Source organism: Macaca nemestrina, chromosome 6 (genome assembly GCF_043159975.1).
Source record: "Macaca nemestrina isolate mMacNem1 chromosome 6, mMacNem.hap1, whole genome shotgun sequence".
Lineage (NCBI taxonomy): Eukaryota > Metazoa > Chordata > Mammalia > Primates > Cercopithecidae > Macaca > Macaca nemestrina.
The window spans coordinates 54,919,975-54,935,811 of record NC_092130.1 but is presented as its reverse complement, the minus strand read 5'-3'; the positions used below and the strand labels follow the sequence as shown (position 1 = coordinate 54,935,811).

Genomic DNA, 15,837 nt, shown 5'->3' with positions numbered 1-15,837 from the left:
GAGCCACTGTGCCTGGCCCCAGCTTCTCTTTATGCTATACTTTGAAGGCCAGCTCTTTGCAGTCTATTAGGACAGCAGTCCCCAATCTTTTTGGCACCAGGGACCAATTTCATGAAAGACACTTTTATTTTTCCCCCATGGACTAGACTGGGGTATGGTTTCCAGAAGAAACTGTTGCATCTCAGATCACCAGGCATTAGATTCCCATAAAGAGCGCACAACCTGGATCCTTCGCATGCACAGCTCACAACAGGGTTCGTGCTCCTATGAGAATCTAATGCCACCACTGGTCTGACAGGAGTCATAGTTTAGGTGGTAATGCTTACTCGCACACCACTCACAGGGTTGGGGAAATGCAGCTCCAGAAATCTTGGTGTTTACCATACAGGTGCAGGAGTTGGCAGCCTATAGCAGAGTTAAACCAGATTGATGACATTCTATAATGAGGAAGTGTTCATCATCTAAACTTGGCACAGAGCCACAGTTCTGTTTAATATATGACATACTTTTACTCACACATAGATTTATTCTACTTTAGAATGAGTTATTTTCAAAGTGGTTTCAAAATAATTTTCTGTATGAAGGGTATGTTGCATTGCAGAGTCTGACCTCCCTGGGATCCCCAGGGGGATCAGGTCAATCAGGTCATCTAAATTGGCCACCCATGCGAGCATTTCAATATGCAATTCTTAAACATAAAACATTCTTTATACTTTTTCTCTAAATTATACACAGAATATATTATATGATTACCCTAATTGAAGGTAATTCACCATCTAAAACCATAACTAATGATCTCTTTGAGACCAGGCTATTTTGGGAGTAAGAAAATGTTTTGAACTTGGACTCTGGTAAGATTTGCACAATTCTGTAAAAATGTACTAAAAAGCCATTGAGTTGTGTACTTAAAATGATTGGATTTAATGGTATGTAAGTTATACCTCAGTAAAGCTGTTTTTAAAAATGTAATTTGGTATGATTCCCTACTTAAGTTCAATATGAATGAGGTTTTCCAAGCAGATTTTATGCTCAGCTAAATTTCATGTCTATGTTAAATACAGGTAGGTGTTCAGTAAGTGCCTTTTATGATTAAGCTTCCTTTCACATATCCTGTCTCACCCAGTTTGGAGGATTCCATTTAACAGACACCCCAAAATCAAATAAGCTCATAGTTTTCCAAAGCAACTTGAGTACCACAGAGAATAAAGTTTTAAAATTAACCCTAAATAGTTATGTAGCATGGTGATGAGAAATCATTCCCTATTTAATTTGATAACACCACAAAAGGAAATGAGGATAAAATGGTTGTTTCAAAGAAAAGAATGTTGATATTTCTGTTTATTAGGATGCATAAACACTTACATAGCAGAGTAAGCCTAGTTTAATGGGGCAGACTACATTGGATGGTAGACCAACCTGTAATGCATAGACACACATCTGCACAGGAGGTGGTCATCAATGGAGTATGACCACAGGTAATAGGCAGATACCCAGATAGACAAGTAGTTGTGTTAGGTATGTCCCAAACTTGAGTTCAAAGCAGTACTGTTGGTATTTAGGAAAGAAATCTAGGACTAACAAGATAGTTTACTGAGATAGAGAAATGGCTGCAATAATAAAAAGTAGGAAGTCATTTTTAGTGGATTAAATACCACTAAGTAGAGGCTGACTACCAAGAACAATGGCAAAATCTAAATTCGAATACTAAGGCAGAAGGTCAAAGTGAGCTAAACCACAGGCTGATCTGAAGTTGATTTGCCTAAGATATTTACCTAGCCATTCTTAAATTCATTCTGAGTTAGTCCAGAACGCTGGCTGGGGATTCAGGTAGGGGCTAGGTGACCCCAGTTGTAGGAAATAGAAAGCCATGAAGCTGGGAGCCCGATTAGTTATCACAGCATCTATAACTGGGATGGACAACCACTCAGTCATAGATTAACAAGACATGTAGGCTGATTGTGACCTGCTTGCTTCTCTGCCCTTCCAGTATGGCAGAAATTGCAGCTTAATTCTTCCCTTTTCTCCCTTTTTACACGTTTTGTGGAGTCTGAATTGGAAACTTTCTAAAATTTACTTGACTGCTATAAAATTTGGACTGGGCAATACTTGTCTATAATGTCCAGCTGAATATGCTCACCATTTTCACATACTTGGAAACAAACTTTCTATGACATGGTGTTCATATGTATATCCAAGGCCCAAACTTAAAAAGTTTAGAAAATCATAACATGGAGCAAATAGTTTGGCAATTCATAAACCACGTTAAAAAACTGTCAATCTCTCTCACTGTGTGTCACCATGAACTTAGGTCAGATAATGCTAATCAACTCCAACCCTGTACTACTGTTCAAGCAGACCTGTTCATGCACACAAACCCACGGAGACTCTACAAAATGAATTCAACAGTTCACCATCCTACCAATATAAGAGAAACAAAAAGAGACAAACGGAAAACTAAAATCATAGTTGAACGAAAATGCTACATACTTATAGGCTATGAGTCCCCCAAACCAGAATGAAAATATGTAGGGTGAGTGTCCAAAAACAATTCTGTGAGTTAATAATGCAATAAATCAGCCCAGATGTCATAAACACAATAAATCAATTGAAACTGCCAAAACGCTTCTCTCAACCTACTGGATTTAATTAAAACCACCACTCGGTTCATGAGAGGCCTTCTAATAGAGCAGGTAATATCACTCCGGCTCAACCATCCACCTAACCTGATGTGGGAGACACAACATGTTAAATTTTAATCTACAGGCCTGTTAAACATGGCAGGGTTTAGTACACACCGGCAGTGATGGACTGTCATTCCTCCAAGCCCTCTTCTCATCCTCCTGAAGTACTTATTTAGAATGCTATCCATCTGCCTTTGCCCTTATAATATGGTAAGTGCCAGATAAACACTAAAGGAATATTGACTTTTTGGTCCTTGTTTTTGTGTTGAAAATACAGCACTGTCATTGAAAACAGACTAGTATATTTGATCAAATATATAAAACAAAGGGTGGCACTATGTTGGTGGTTTTACATTTTTTAGCCTAACTCTAGCTTCATGTGTATAAAGATCTGTTCCCAAAGAGCCCATAAATGCCACTCAGGAGAAGGACAGAAAGAATAAGAGAAAACAACAACAATGAAACACTCACAAACTATTATGAATTCATGAAGCCGACAAAGGGCACAGGCTTGAAGGCATCTTCTAGGACTGGAGGTTAGAAATCTCATTGGCCCCTAAATAGAAAAGATCCCTTGAGTTTACTGCAGAAAAGACACAGAGATACCCACTCACAAGGTTGTTTTAACTTGAAGGATCACATTATTCATCATGAACAATCTCAAAACGCAGTCAGCAGAAGCCTTCCTGGCAGTTTCCTTGTGTATACTTGGCTCCATTTTATAAAGACAGAACAGACTATGTTTGGCATTTTTGCCTTGAGTTATTGACATGTTTTAAATTATGCTGTTTTATGTCCATTCTTAATAGAACAGAAATCTGCTACAAACGATCTTTATTAACAGACTGCCTCAGGTGCTGAGCAGACTCTCGATTTAACAACATCTCCAAACAGACAGGCAGAGAGCTTGCTAATAGGCTTTTCCAACCCTTTGGCTTCTGTGAGATGTAAGTGGATTATGGAGATTTGTTTGTCAGGCTATCTTTTTACATCACTGTCTGAGTAATTGCCACAAAGGCCTATTGCTTTGCCCTAATTAACAAAATGTACAAAATCCTAAGCATAGAACTTTTATTGATTAGCCATCTTCATGGGAAGCTTATGAACCCCCATGACTCCTGGCCCGAGACAGATGCTCTTCATCATGTCACACACTTGACTCCAGTCTGTTAATATACCAAGGACTTGTCTTAGCATTTTGAGCTACTCAGAAAGTGCCAGAGAAAAACACATGTATTGGTTGTGGTTTAAAAACTAGTAGCCTTGGCATGAGACAACTTGTTAAGCAAATTTCACCATTTGTTTACTATAAAACTGTTTTAATGCTATCAGTTCTACTTTTTTCTATGAAAATTGATCCTTGAGAAGGTAATTTCAGTAATAAAAAAATACATGGTTAATAAGCAGAGGAAAAAATAAGAAAACGTGACTTGAAGGAAGTGAAAAACACAAGGAAGAAATAAGAGTTAATTTATTGTTCAACCACTTTTTGTTAACTCATTAATTATTTTGGCCAGGTGCAGTGGCTCACGCCTATAATCCTAGCACTTTGGGAAGCTGAGGCGGGCAGATCACGAGATTAGGAGTTCGAGACCAGCCTGGTCAATATGGTGAAACCCCGTCTCTACTAAAAATACAAAAATAAGCTGGACATGGTGGCACACGCCTGTAGTCCCAGCTTCTCAGGAGGCTGAGGCACGAGAATCACTTGAACCTGGGAGGCAGAGGTTGCACTGAGCCAAGATCATGCCACTGCATTCCAGCCTGGGTGAGAGAGGGAGACTTTGTCTAAAAAAAATAAATAAAACAATTATTTCAACAAATATTTCAAGACGTGTGTACCAAAGGACTATTTTCTGCATGGGGATGAACCAGGGAGGAAGAACTAAGGAGACAGAGTCCTTGCTCTTGTGGAGCTTTTAATATTGAAGATGAGACATTCTTTAAAAGCTCAGGTATTAAGACCCAACAACTATTTCCACATTAGTTTATACTTAATTTTTCTTAGTAACTCAGTAAAAAATCCATAGGATAAGAAATTCTGTTTGAGACTTAGAAGGTAAAATTGACCATGGGAAATTAAGCCACATATATCATTTGTATGTAACATTCAGTAGGTATGTGTTGTAAAAGGTGCTATTTGTATGTAACATTCAGTAGGTACGTGCTGTAAAAGGTGCTATAGACACTTTTTTGGAGTTTGAGAAGATACAGGACCTGGTCTTAAGGAACTCTAATTTAAAATGGGAAGCAGAACAAAAACGTATTTTAATGTGCTTTAGATGGATTAAAAAGTTTTGACTAAATTTGCGTTTTTTTTTTTTAACATTTAAATCAACCAAGTAACCAGGTAATGATTGCATAGCAACAGATACATTAAATCCAAACACTTAAATGTGTTTTAGTTGGGAACTCAGCTGGAGCAACATACGTAGGATTGAACTAATTCAGAAAACTTAAAGACCCCGGGGCTAGACTGTATTTATTTTCCTTTTTGTTTTTCCAGCATTAAAGGGGACACAACAATTTTTTTTCTAAATCTGAAAAAGATGTCATTTATCTAATCTTAGGAAATTGTGCTGAATTTGGGGGAAGTTTTATCCCAAAGTCTAAACATAGAGCTTTAAGCACATACATAGGCATTCATTAACAGAAAATTGAATTCAGGAGAAATGTGACGAGAACCTGACATGTGTCAAGTCTTTCTGCTCTATGCTAAATATTTATGATAAATGTCACAGCAGCTGTCTTCAAACATCAAAAGCAAACATCAGAGCGGAGTAAGCCTAAAGGGTTAGGCAGGTCAAGGTCAACGGGCTGCACAGAATATGGTGAGTGCCTCTTAGGTATTCTTCCATCTACAAGGAGAGATTATGCCAGGAAAAGGCAACCTCTACTGTACCAGCAGCTCCTTCCACTAGCCCATGGGGAATTAAAATAAAAGGTAAAGATGGCCTTCTTTTGGATCCACAGAAGTAATAAGAGCAACACCAATAATTAACGCAAGCTATTGTTTGTTGAGGGCTAACCTTGTTCCTCATTCCCTTTGTTAATGGTTTATATTCATGAACTTCTTTAATCTTAAAAAGATCCCTGCAAAAGTAGACATTACCACTGTCTCCATTTCATATGTAAGGACACAGACAGAGAGTAGCAATTTGCTCAAGATTGCCAAGCCAATAAGGGTATTAAATGAGTATTAAAACCTAGAAGTAAGTCTGAAGCTTAGCCCTTATTCATGGCACTAAATTTCCAGGGACTTGATTGATGCACTGGCATTTTTGGTGGTTTGGAGGGAGGGAGGGAAGCAGTGATTCATCACTCTTTACCCAGCCCGTTGTTTTCCCTAGGTTTTGCAAGAGATCATGTTTAAGGTAAACTGGTTATCACCTGCCTAGATGCTAGTGATTTACAATTATTTCTTTATTAAGAAAATGCTTAGTGTGTGAGTGGTCTCTCTCTGAAAAAATGCCAACAGAGAGGCCTTGTCAGATTTTTGGCAGAGACACATTTAAACACATAAAAACAAGTTTAAACACTATCATTTATGCATAATTCTTTCTTGGCATCATCTCTCACTTGCCACAATTTGCAGCCAGAAAACACTTATTTCTACTTTTCTTACTCTAGAAATAATCCAGCCTTAAGTGGATCTAATTCCTTCCCAGAAGAGAAACAGCCTTGTCAGGACTTGGTTGTGTGTGCTGTGTTTGAGGCATCAAGGTTTCCATTTACGGCACAGCTGCACGGACTCCGAAAGCTGGTGCTAAGCCGGAGCTCTGTACCCACTGAGATCTGTAGTCTGGAATGATACACACACAGCTGCCTGTGGCTAGGGCCACAGGCATAATAGATGGCCACATCTCAACCAGAGTCAAGTGAAGCCTACACAAATCATTAATCCAACTGCTTATATGTTAAATATCACAAAATGTGTACGAAATGGTGAGCTATCTCAATGGAAGGAGGGGAAAATGGCAGAGGCAATTTAAGGAAACAGGAGAGTAAGTGGCTGTAAGTCCTCTGCAAAGTCCTGCTGGAGAGCTGATTTACTGCCACGAAGCCCTCTTCCTGCAAATAGTTCATAAAGCCTATGACCTGAGTACTTGCCCACGGGACCACAATAACATTTATCTAGCATAAATTAATGTGTTTCAACCACTAATTCAATTTGGCTGTCTCATTCTTCTGGTTTTGGCAAAGCCTAGCCTTGCTATAAAGTCACTCCGTGACTCACACGAATGGCTGTGTTTGTTAAGGAGTCACACACCACTAGGAACAAAGAGTGCTATTAGTTGAGTAGTCATAAAATATACCTCCCGAGCACATTTGGAGCTGTGCTAATTGAAACTTCCTCTTTAGAGGAGCCTGATCAAAACCAGCTGTAGGAGTCAAGCAGGAACAGATTTCAACATTACATTAAAAGCCCAACAAATTCAGTAAGAGCAGCCTCTGAGAGAGGAGAGCATTCCAGCCTGAACAAATGCTCTAATTGCCTCCTGACATGCTGCAAAGAAAGCTTGTGACCTGAGCCTGGAGAGCTGTGGAGAGAAACTTCTCTGTAAGATTTGTAAAAAAGCAACCTCTAGTGCAGTTCTCCTCATAAAATTCCAGATCTGCCAACATTCTGAAGTAACACATGTGAAAACCCACAAAAGCTGAGTGAATTTGGGAAAATGAAGTGATATATTGTTCTGAAAGGGGAAAAACAGAGCTTAAGTATTTTCAATAGCAATATGACCTTTTATGGACATCCCTTTAGTATGAAAAACAAAAACAAAACCTCCAACTCACAGAGGAACCAACAAACAAAATACAAATAAAAAACAAAAGCCTGGACGAATCACAAAGAAAAGACACAGAGTGTATTTAAAGACAAAAAATGAGAACTGTCTCTTCCTCTTTGGCGGCTTGTGAATTTCCTATTCCAAGACATAAGGGCTGCATTCTGCCAATGTGTATAAAATAATATGTATCCATAGGTTTGCTGAAAATGTGGAATAATCATCCATTTTCAGTGTTTGCTTTACTTGAGGGTGGTTTAGCCATTTGTAAAGGAAGCAGTCATTGATATATAAATATAAATAGCAAATCTATCCATCAAATATGTGAATTGTATTTAATTTAGACGAGTGGAATGCCTGGAAATGATACAAGCAAGTTTTGCATTATAACACCTTTAAGTAGCATATAAATTAGAAAGGATTGCTGATCTTTATAATTTATTTACTCATCAATTTAATGGAGTATCTAGTTTGGGAGCTATGTCACACTGATTCTTAAAGATACAGGGTGGGGGAGGTTTATTTACATAGATATAGAAAGGACCATTATGTTTTATGTCATAAAAGAGTGAGTAACTTATATGTCGTATATGAATTATAATGATTATTATGGAGGATTTAATTATAGTCCCACAAACAATAACCATGAAAGATGCTCCATTTTGTCCTTTTTTGGGGACTGTGTTAAAAGGGTAAACTGTCCTTTCTCCTTTTTGTTTCTTTTATCCCAACAGAAGGTATTAAACTAGTAATAACTCACTGAGTGAAAGGCAAAACAAAAACAAAAGCACCCACACAAAAGAAGAAATTATATGGTTACATAATCATGTAACTCCCTGTTTCATTTTTATGTTAAAAGCTTGCATTTAGAGTGTAACAGACTGGCAAAAAAGTGGCCTTCGGTGCATGTGATGTGGTCTTCTGAATCTGTGAAGATACCAGTGGAAAGTATTTCTGTTGCTGTTTTATTATTCATCTGATTCGTCAGATCCTGAATCATTCTCAATGCATAATGCAATTCACATTCCAATGCTATGCCCTTGATTTTATTTATCTTGTTTATCCAAGTGCTATAGACATTAGGGCGTCTTAAATTTAGTGATCTTAAACTAGATAGAGAAGGTTGAAGAGTTAGAAAAAAATTTCAAAAGATAATTCAAAATTAAGTGATGAAAAAAAAATATGTAAAATATGGCCAAACATAAAAATATTCTGATTTAAAACACAGTGAAGAAAATAGTCATTATCCCAGCTTATCCCAATTTTCCCACTAAAATATTATTTAAAAACTCAGAAAAGTTGAATTCTCGTGTTGCCACCAATACTAGACTTGAAGTTAACTAATACTACAATGAAGGAGCTTTCAATTATCTTAGAATCACACAACAAAAACTAAAAATGATTTCCAGGTTCCATATAATTAGAAACAGGGGAGATCTGTCCACTCCAAAATGGTTTAAAGACCTTTACTTCTTCCCTACTGCTTTACCCCGGTTCAGAAAATTGTCCTCACTAAAACCAGTCAGGCAGCTGTTCTCAGGACTGAGGGAGTTTCATTCTGAAGCAGCACAATACTGTCTCCTCCTTCCTTTCACAACGTCTGTGATTTCTGACTGTGAACAGAGATTGTCCACTAAAACTTGCAGAAATCCAAGCAGAGAGTCAGTGGGTTGCTTTGGGAGGTGGTGGTGAACATTCAAGAATTAAAATGCAAAGCAAATGCAGGGTCAGGACCAAGCAAAGAATTCACCTCAGGCCAGCAGGACGGCAGTAGACAAAATTTGATAAACCCTGGGAATTAGATTAGGAGTTAAACATGATCTTCTCTGTAGGAGAAGGAATAGGCCAGAAGCCATGAAGATGTCCAAAGGGTAAGCCCAGACAGATATTTCTTTATTATAAGACAAATTCTTAAAATTAATCATGAAGTAGTCATGAAAAAATACTGTAAAACAAGAAAAAAATATTTGTCATCTTAAGGATTCAGATGAAGAGCGACCTCTGAGTCCAAGAACTATAAGAACTGAAATATTAATTGAGCATATTGTTTGGGAGCTTCATGTGACAAAAGCAGTTGGTTTCTCATTCTTCTTGGGCTGGGCATCTGTAACTGCATTACTCAGACTCCCTTACAGATACATGGTCAAGACTAAGCTTTCTTCAGTGGAAGGTAAATGAATGGCTGTTACTGGATTAAAAATTACAACAAACAAAACTCCCCAAAAACTCTTGCCCTGGACATCCGCTTTTCTATTGATTAGAAATGGTGATGACTAAAGTACCCTTAGAAAATAAACATTGGAAAGGCAGAGCTCTCCTGCATGATGACAGAATAGGTAAATTATCTCTCACAAGGAGACTGACTGTTGGAGTAGAGATGAGGATAGAAAAAAGCAGAAAAATAAAATAGAAGAGAATGACTGTACAATCTGGACATTTTAAAATGATAATTACCTTTGCTTGAAGATACCTAATAGCTAACAAAACAGTGAAGAATTTTAGGAATAAGATCAATGAAAAAACAAGAAACCCAGATAAGAGCCCAGTGCTTGGAGACAGTTTCTCCCAATAGCAGCTGCAGATTCTAAAAGGCAAGTGAAAAGCTAAGAAGCTAAGCAGAACTGTGACTGATTTACAAAATGATAGGGACAAAAACTGAAGTCCAGGGATCATGAAGGGTTAGGATATCCACGCACTTCGTGCTAGAACTCTGAAGGCCTTCCTCCATCCCCTAGGGTAGTAAGGCTGATATAGTTGGAGCCCAGCTGTTGCAGGGACTTACACTAGCCTCCAGTCACTTTGATCCAATTTTAGTGACTGCAGTGATTCCAGATTGCTAGTGCCACTAGTTGTGTGCTAAAAACAAATGTAAAAATTATGTTTGTCCTTAAATGATTGATTTTTTCAAATGAAGCTTTATTGAGATACAATTTACATTCAGTTAAATTCCCCCTTTTTAGTGGACAGTCCTATAAATTTTGACGAATGCATACACTAATTTAACTGCCACTATGATAAAGATATGAAACACTTCTGTCATCTCCCAAAGTTCCCTCAAGTTCCTTTGTGATCAGTCTGCTTCCTCCACACCTTGTCATGGCAATTACTGATTTGATTTTTGTCACTATGGTTTTGTCCTTTCTAGGATGTCATATTAATGGACTCCTGCAGCTGTTGCCTTTTGAATCTGTATATTTTCACTTAATATTGTACATTTGAAATTCATGTCTGTGTTTGCATAAAGCAATCATTTATTCTACTTTGTCACTAAGTAGTACTCCATTGTATGCATGTACAACAGTTTATTATTCATTAGCTTGTGGATATTTAAATGCTTGTCAGTTTTGGGTATTTTTAAACAAAGCTGATAAATTTGTTTTTGTACAGGTTTTTGTGTGAACACATACTTTTATTTCTCCTGGGTAAATTCTTAGGAGTGGGATTATTGAAGCATATTATATGTTTAACTTTAAACTGTTTACTGTTTTTTCCAAAGTGGTAGCATATCATTTTGCCTTCCTACTAATAATATATGAGAGTACTGGTGGTTTTATATACTGGCTAGCAGTTGGTGTGGTTAGATTTCTTTTACTTCACAAAAACAGAAAAACAGCTATTCTAAATATGTAGTGGTATCTCTTTGAGTTTTAATTTTCAATTTTCTCATGACTAATGATGTTGAATTTCTTTTCATGTACTTATTTTCTGTCAGTTTATCTTCTTAGGTGTTCAACTTTTTTGCCTGTAATTTTAATGTTTTGCTTGTTTTCCTATTTGGTTGTGAGAGTTCTTTACATATTCTGAATACAAGTTTTTTTTTCTTGTTATCAGATATGTGCTCTGAAAATATTTTATCTTAATCTATGGCTTGTCTTTTCATTGCCTTTTCAAAGCCTTTCAAAGAGTAAAAAAAATTAATCTTGATGAAGTCCTATTTATCACTTTTCCATGGTTTCTGCTTTTTATTGCTCTAAGAAATCTTCACGTAACCCAAGGCCACTAAGATTTTTTCTTATGCTTTCTCCCTCAAAATGTTACAGTTTTAAGTCTGTGATCCTTCAAGTTAATTTTCATTCATGATGTGATATATGGGTTGAGGCTTTATTTGCATACGGCTGTCCAATTATTCCAATAACACTTATTGAAAATACTAATTTCTTTATTGAATTGCCTGAAACCTTTGTTGCAAGTCCATTGACGGTATATGTGTGGGTCTATTTCTGGAATGTTTGTTTAGTCTGTTCCATTGATCTTTTTGTTTGTCTTTTCACTTTGTCTCACTGTCTTAATTGCTGTAGAGTTTCAGTCGGTTGGGTACTATTAGTTCACCAACTTTGATTTTTTCCATTTTTTGATGGGGAGTGTTATTCTTTCTTTGGTTTTTCCATTCAAGCTTTATAATCAGCTTTTTGATGGATTTTCTCATGAAAAAGTGTGTTGGTATTTTAATTGGGATTACATCAAATCTATAGAACATTTTTGGAGAGAATTAGCTACTTAACAATATTGATTTTTCCAATCTATGAAAATTGTTGTATAGTTTGTAACAGTCAAATCTGATATATATTTTGTTAGATTTCTCACAAAGTATTTCATATTTTAATGTTGTTTAAAAGGCACTGTTTTGTTTCTAATTTTTCATTGCCAGTATATTGAAAATAATTTATTTTTATATATTAACTTTGTCCCCAGTGATCTTTTGAAACTTACCCATCAGTTCTAGGAGCTGTTTTATACATTCCTTAGATTTTTAACGCAGACTGTCATGTTACTTGTGAATGGAGGCTGTTATATTTCTTCCTTTCCAATCCAGATGCCTTTTATTTCTTTTTCTTACTTACTGCAGTAGCTAGTACCTGTACTGAACAGAAGTGAAAACAGTAGACATTTTTGCCTGGTACTAATCTTAAGGGGAAAAAATTCAGTATTTCACCATTAAGTATAATGTTAGCTGCATGTTTTTAAAGTCAATGTTTTTTATTTCATTGAAGAAGTTTTCTTCAATTCATATTTGATTGAGAAAATTTTTAAAAAATATTAACATATTCAATTTTGTCAAATGCTTTTTATGCCTCTATTGAGATTATATAATTTTTTTTAGCCTGTTGATATAGTAAAATATATTGATTATTGTAAAACATTGAACCTACTTGTCAATGTATGGGATACATTCTACTTGGTCGTGATATATTATTTTTTCCTATGTTTCCAGGTTTGATTTGCCAGTTTTTTTGTTGAGAAATCAATTAAAAAATAATTGTTCATATACAATGTCTGGTATTTAATGAAAATAACCATACTCATAAAGCAATAATTCAGCTTGAATGAAAACTAAGAAAAATTACAATGAAAATGCGCTCAAAAGGACTCTTAATTAAAGCATTAACAGAGACATAATTTAAAAAATCTACACATAATATCTTCAAAGTGAATGAAAGACAGCGTTTGAAATTTTGGTAGAGAATTGAAGGGTTGTGAGTCTGTACCATTTCTCTTAGCTCTTTACCCAATAGCTTGTTTGTGCTAGCCTGCTAACATTTCTCGAACACAGGCGAGGTGAGCCTGATTTATGTGAAGATGAGGCAAGGAAAGACTATTCCCAGGCAATGCGGGAGACAACAGCAGAACTTAAAACTTTGCTTCTCTGACAAATCCCCTCCTATCTCCTGACTTCCACCTCCACTTACTCTATAACATCCTGCCACTATACACATACTCAACACAACTAGATGTTAGTGTCCCTAAAAGACTCTGAAGATTTTAATATTTGGGATATATTTCAGTTTCTGCTTTATTTCCCTTCAGAATTGGTCTTGGCGGAAGCAAAAAAAGATAAGAAGTGTACATTTTGTAGTTCCTGCATTTTCTGCACATATGGGCAGGAATACTTTTTGTGCTTTCACTAAAAGACAATGGGAGATATGGATGTTTTATTATCACAATGATTCCTTTTCTCTTTATTATTATCTTTCATACTTGCAAATTGTTTGCTGAAAACTTTTTTATTTCATGAAATTCAGGTTGAATATACCCAATTGTAAGAACTCCGCTATTTGAATGTTGGTTCGATTTTTATTTTTGCATCCTTGAAAATGGGAAAAAAAAAATCTAACATTTACTGATGAAGAAGTGTACTGTGTTTATAAAATTCCAGGAAACTGAGATTGAATACAGCACAGTAAACTAAAAACAGATAAAACAGAATTGAAGAAGAAACAGTAAGAAATATAACATGCATAATGATCAAATAATTCACTAAGTAATCTAGATAATCAATAATCAAACAGATAATTAGTTGTGGTGTTAATAGCAGTTTTGATATCAAGTATATCAGATATAGCATTTGTAATATAGCATGTATTATACACTACTTATATATAGATGTTCTACTGCTACTATCAGACAAAAGGGAATTCAGGCTTTGTGACAGTCAGGAAGTTATGCCTTCCACATTTTCCTTCAAAAGAACTTGCTTGCAGGGGAGGAGGTGAGATAATTGACTGCCACTCTACAACTGTTGCATCTTCAGATCCCTCATGGGATTCATGCCAAGGCCATTCATTCCGAACTGCACCCAGCTAATACCTGAGCATGGTGAAGGTATTAGGGCAAGACTATTTCTGCCCAGTATGAAACTCCTCTAATGGATGCCCTGGAGAATGTCACATGAAGCCATTTCATCGATAATATCATGCTGATCAGGTAGGATGAGCACGAAGTGGCTGGTGCGCTGAAGGCCAACTGCAGAAAATGATATTCTAGTTCTGCTGTGGCTCTGAATTTCTCAGGTCTCTTTATAATTCTATTTCTACTTCATACTTTGAAAATCTATGGGTTTGTTACTGAGTGTTTTCTAAGTAGATCATTTCTATCTGAGTAGCTTACATCCTTGAGCACCACGGTCCACCCATTGGGCCATGCAGATCTACTTCTCCACGAGAGTTTGGAGAGCAGTAACTCTGTATTTAACTTGAGCCCCTTTTCCTGAGAAGGAAACAAACTGCATATCGAAAGCCAAAGGATTTACAGAAAATTGTTAACAAACTAAGTAATAGATCATTCTTACTTTAAATCCATCATTTCAGTGACTAAAATGAAAGGAATACAAATGCTACCAGTATTAATAAGCATTAGATTCAGCTGTATATGCCTAAAAACCTTAAAGACACGGCAGCTTAAACAAGATAGAAGTTCATTACGCACAAATACACATACACTTTTCATGGCTGACATGCCAGGCTGACCTCACAGCGTCTTCAGCCAGCCAGGTTCTAATCTTTTTCCACCACCATCTTTAGTATATGGACTTCCATTTTCAAGATCATATTATGGTTCAATATGGCTGGCAGAGGTCTAACAATCATATCCAATGTGCCACACACAGAAGGAAAGGAGAAGACTTAAAGTCCACACCTTCTCTTTCAAGAGACCTTCCTAGAGATCTCTTGTAGCACTTCTGTTTATACCTCTTTGACTAGACCCAAAGCCACTGTTATCAGGCTTCAGTTTTGTGCATGCATAACATCATGAGAAGCATTTCACATGAGAGCACAAGAACCCTCACAGAACTTACGGCATGGTCACACCTAGGTAAGAGTGAGCAGAAAATATGCCGGAATATCATCAGAGATCTCCTATCAACAAAGAAAGAGAAAATAGAGATTGAGAGAGATATTGTGAAGTAAGTAGATGTCTCTGCTGTACTAATCGAATTATTTTCTGAAACTAGTAAAACTTTGACACAAAGTTGATATGACTCAGTTGTTAACAAAATCAAAACTGAACAGGACATACAAGAAAAGAAAATTGTAGATACATTATGCTAATGAAAATGCATGCAAATAAAATATGAGAAAAACAAATCTATCTCAAAATAAATAATAATAAATAATATGGCTTTACCAGTGAAGGTTTGTCCTAGGAATTCAAGCACCGGTAATAAAATTCACCTCATTAAGTGATTAAATGATATGAACCGCTGAATAATTTTGATATAAACAGAATTTTGGGGTTAAAATAAAAGCGATTAATCTTTAAAAATATTTGCAAACTGTGATTAGGAAAGTGTTAAAGGGTATCTATTAAAAACCTATAACAAACATTATACTTAATGGTTAAACTTGAAAGCATCCTCATTAAAAGACAGAAAAAATTATCAGTTGACACACTTCAACATTTTTACAAAAGCTCTAGCAAATGTACAAATATGAAAAAGAGGAATAAGAATTTAAAAGAGAAAATGGTCAATAATTTGTGTTTGATATGATTATATGCATATGAAATAGAATCCTAAGTGAACAAACTCAGAAATGGAAAACCAAACACTGCCTGTTCCTACTTATAAATGAGGACTAAGCTATGGGTATACGAAG

At 36.2% G+C, this 15,837-nt stretch overlaps 1 long non-coding RNA gene across 1 annotated transcript in view; it reads right to left on the bottom strand.

Moving 5' to 3' along the window:
- LOC105463157 (uncharacterized) overlaps nucleotides 1-15,837 on the bottom strand; it is an 833,151-nt gene that overhangs the window by 17,532 nt on the left and 799,782 nt on the right. The window contains exons 13-14 of the long non-coding RNA XR_011624711.1: nucleotides 15,039-15,099; nucleotides 12,176-12,326 (exon numbers count right to left, since the gene is read on the bottom strand). This is a non-coding gene — a long non-coding RNA (uncharacterized lncRNA). The remainder of the gene's footprint in view (nucleotides 1-12,175; nucleotides 12,327-15,038; nucleotides 15,100-15,837) is intronic.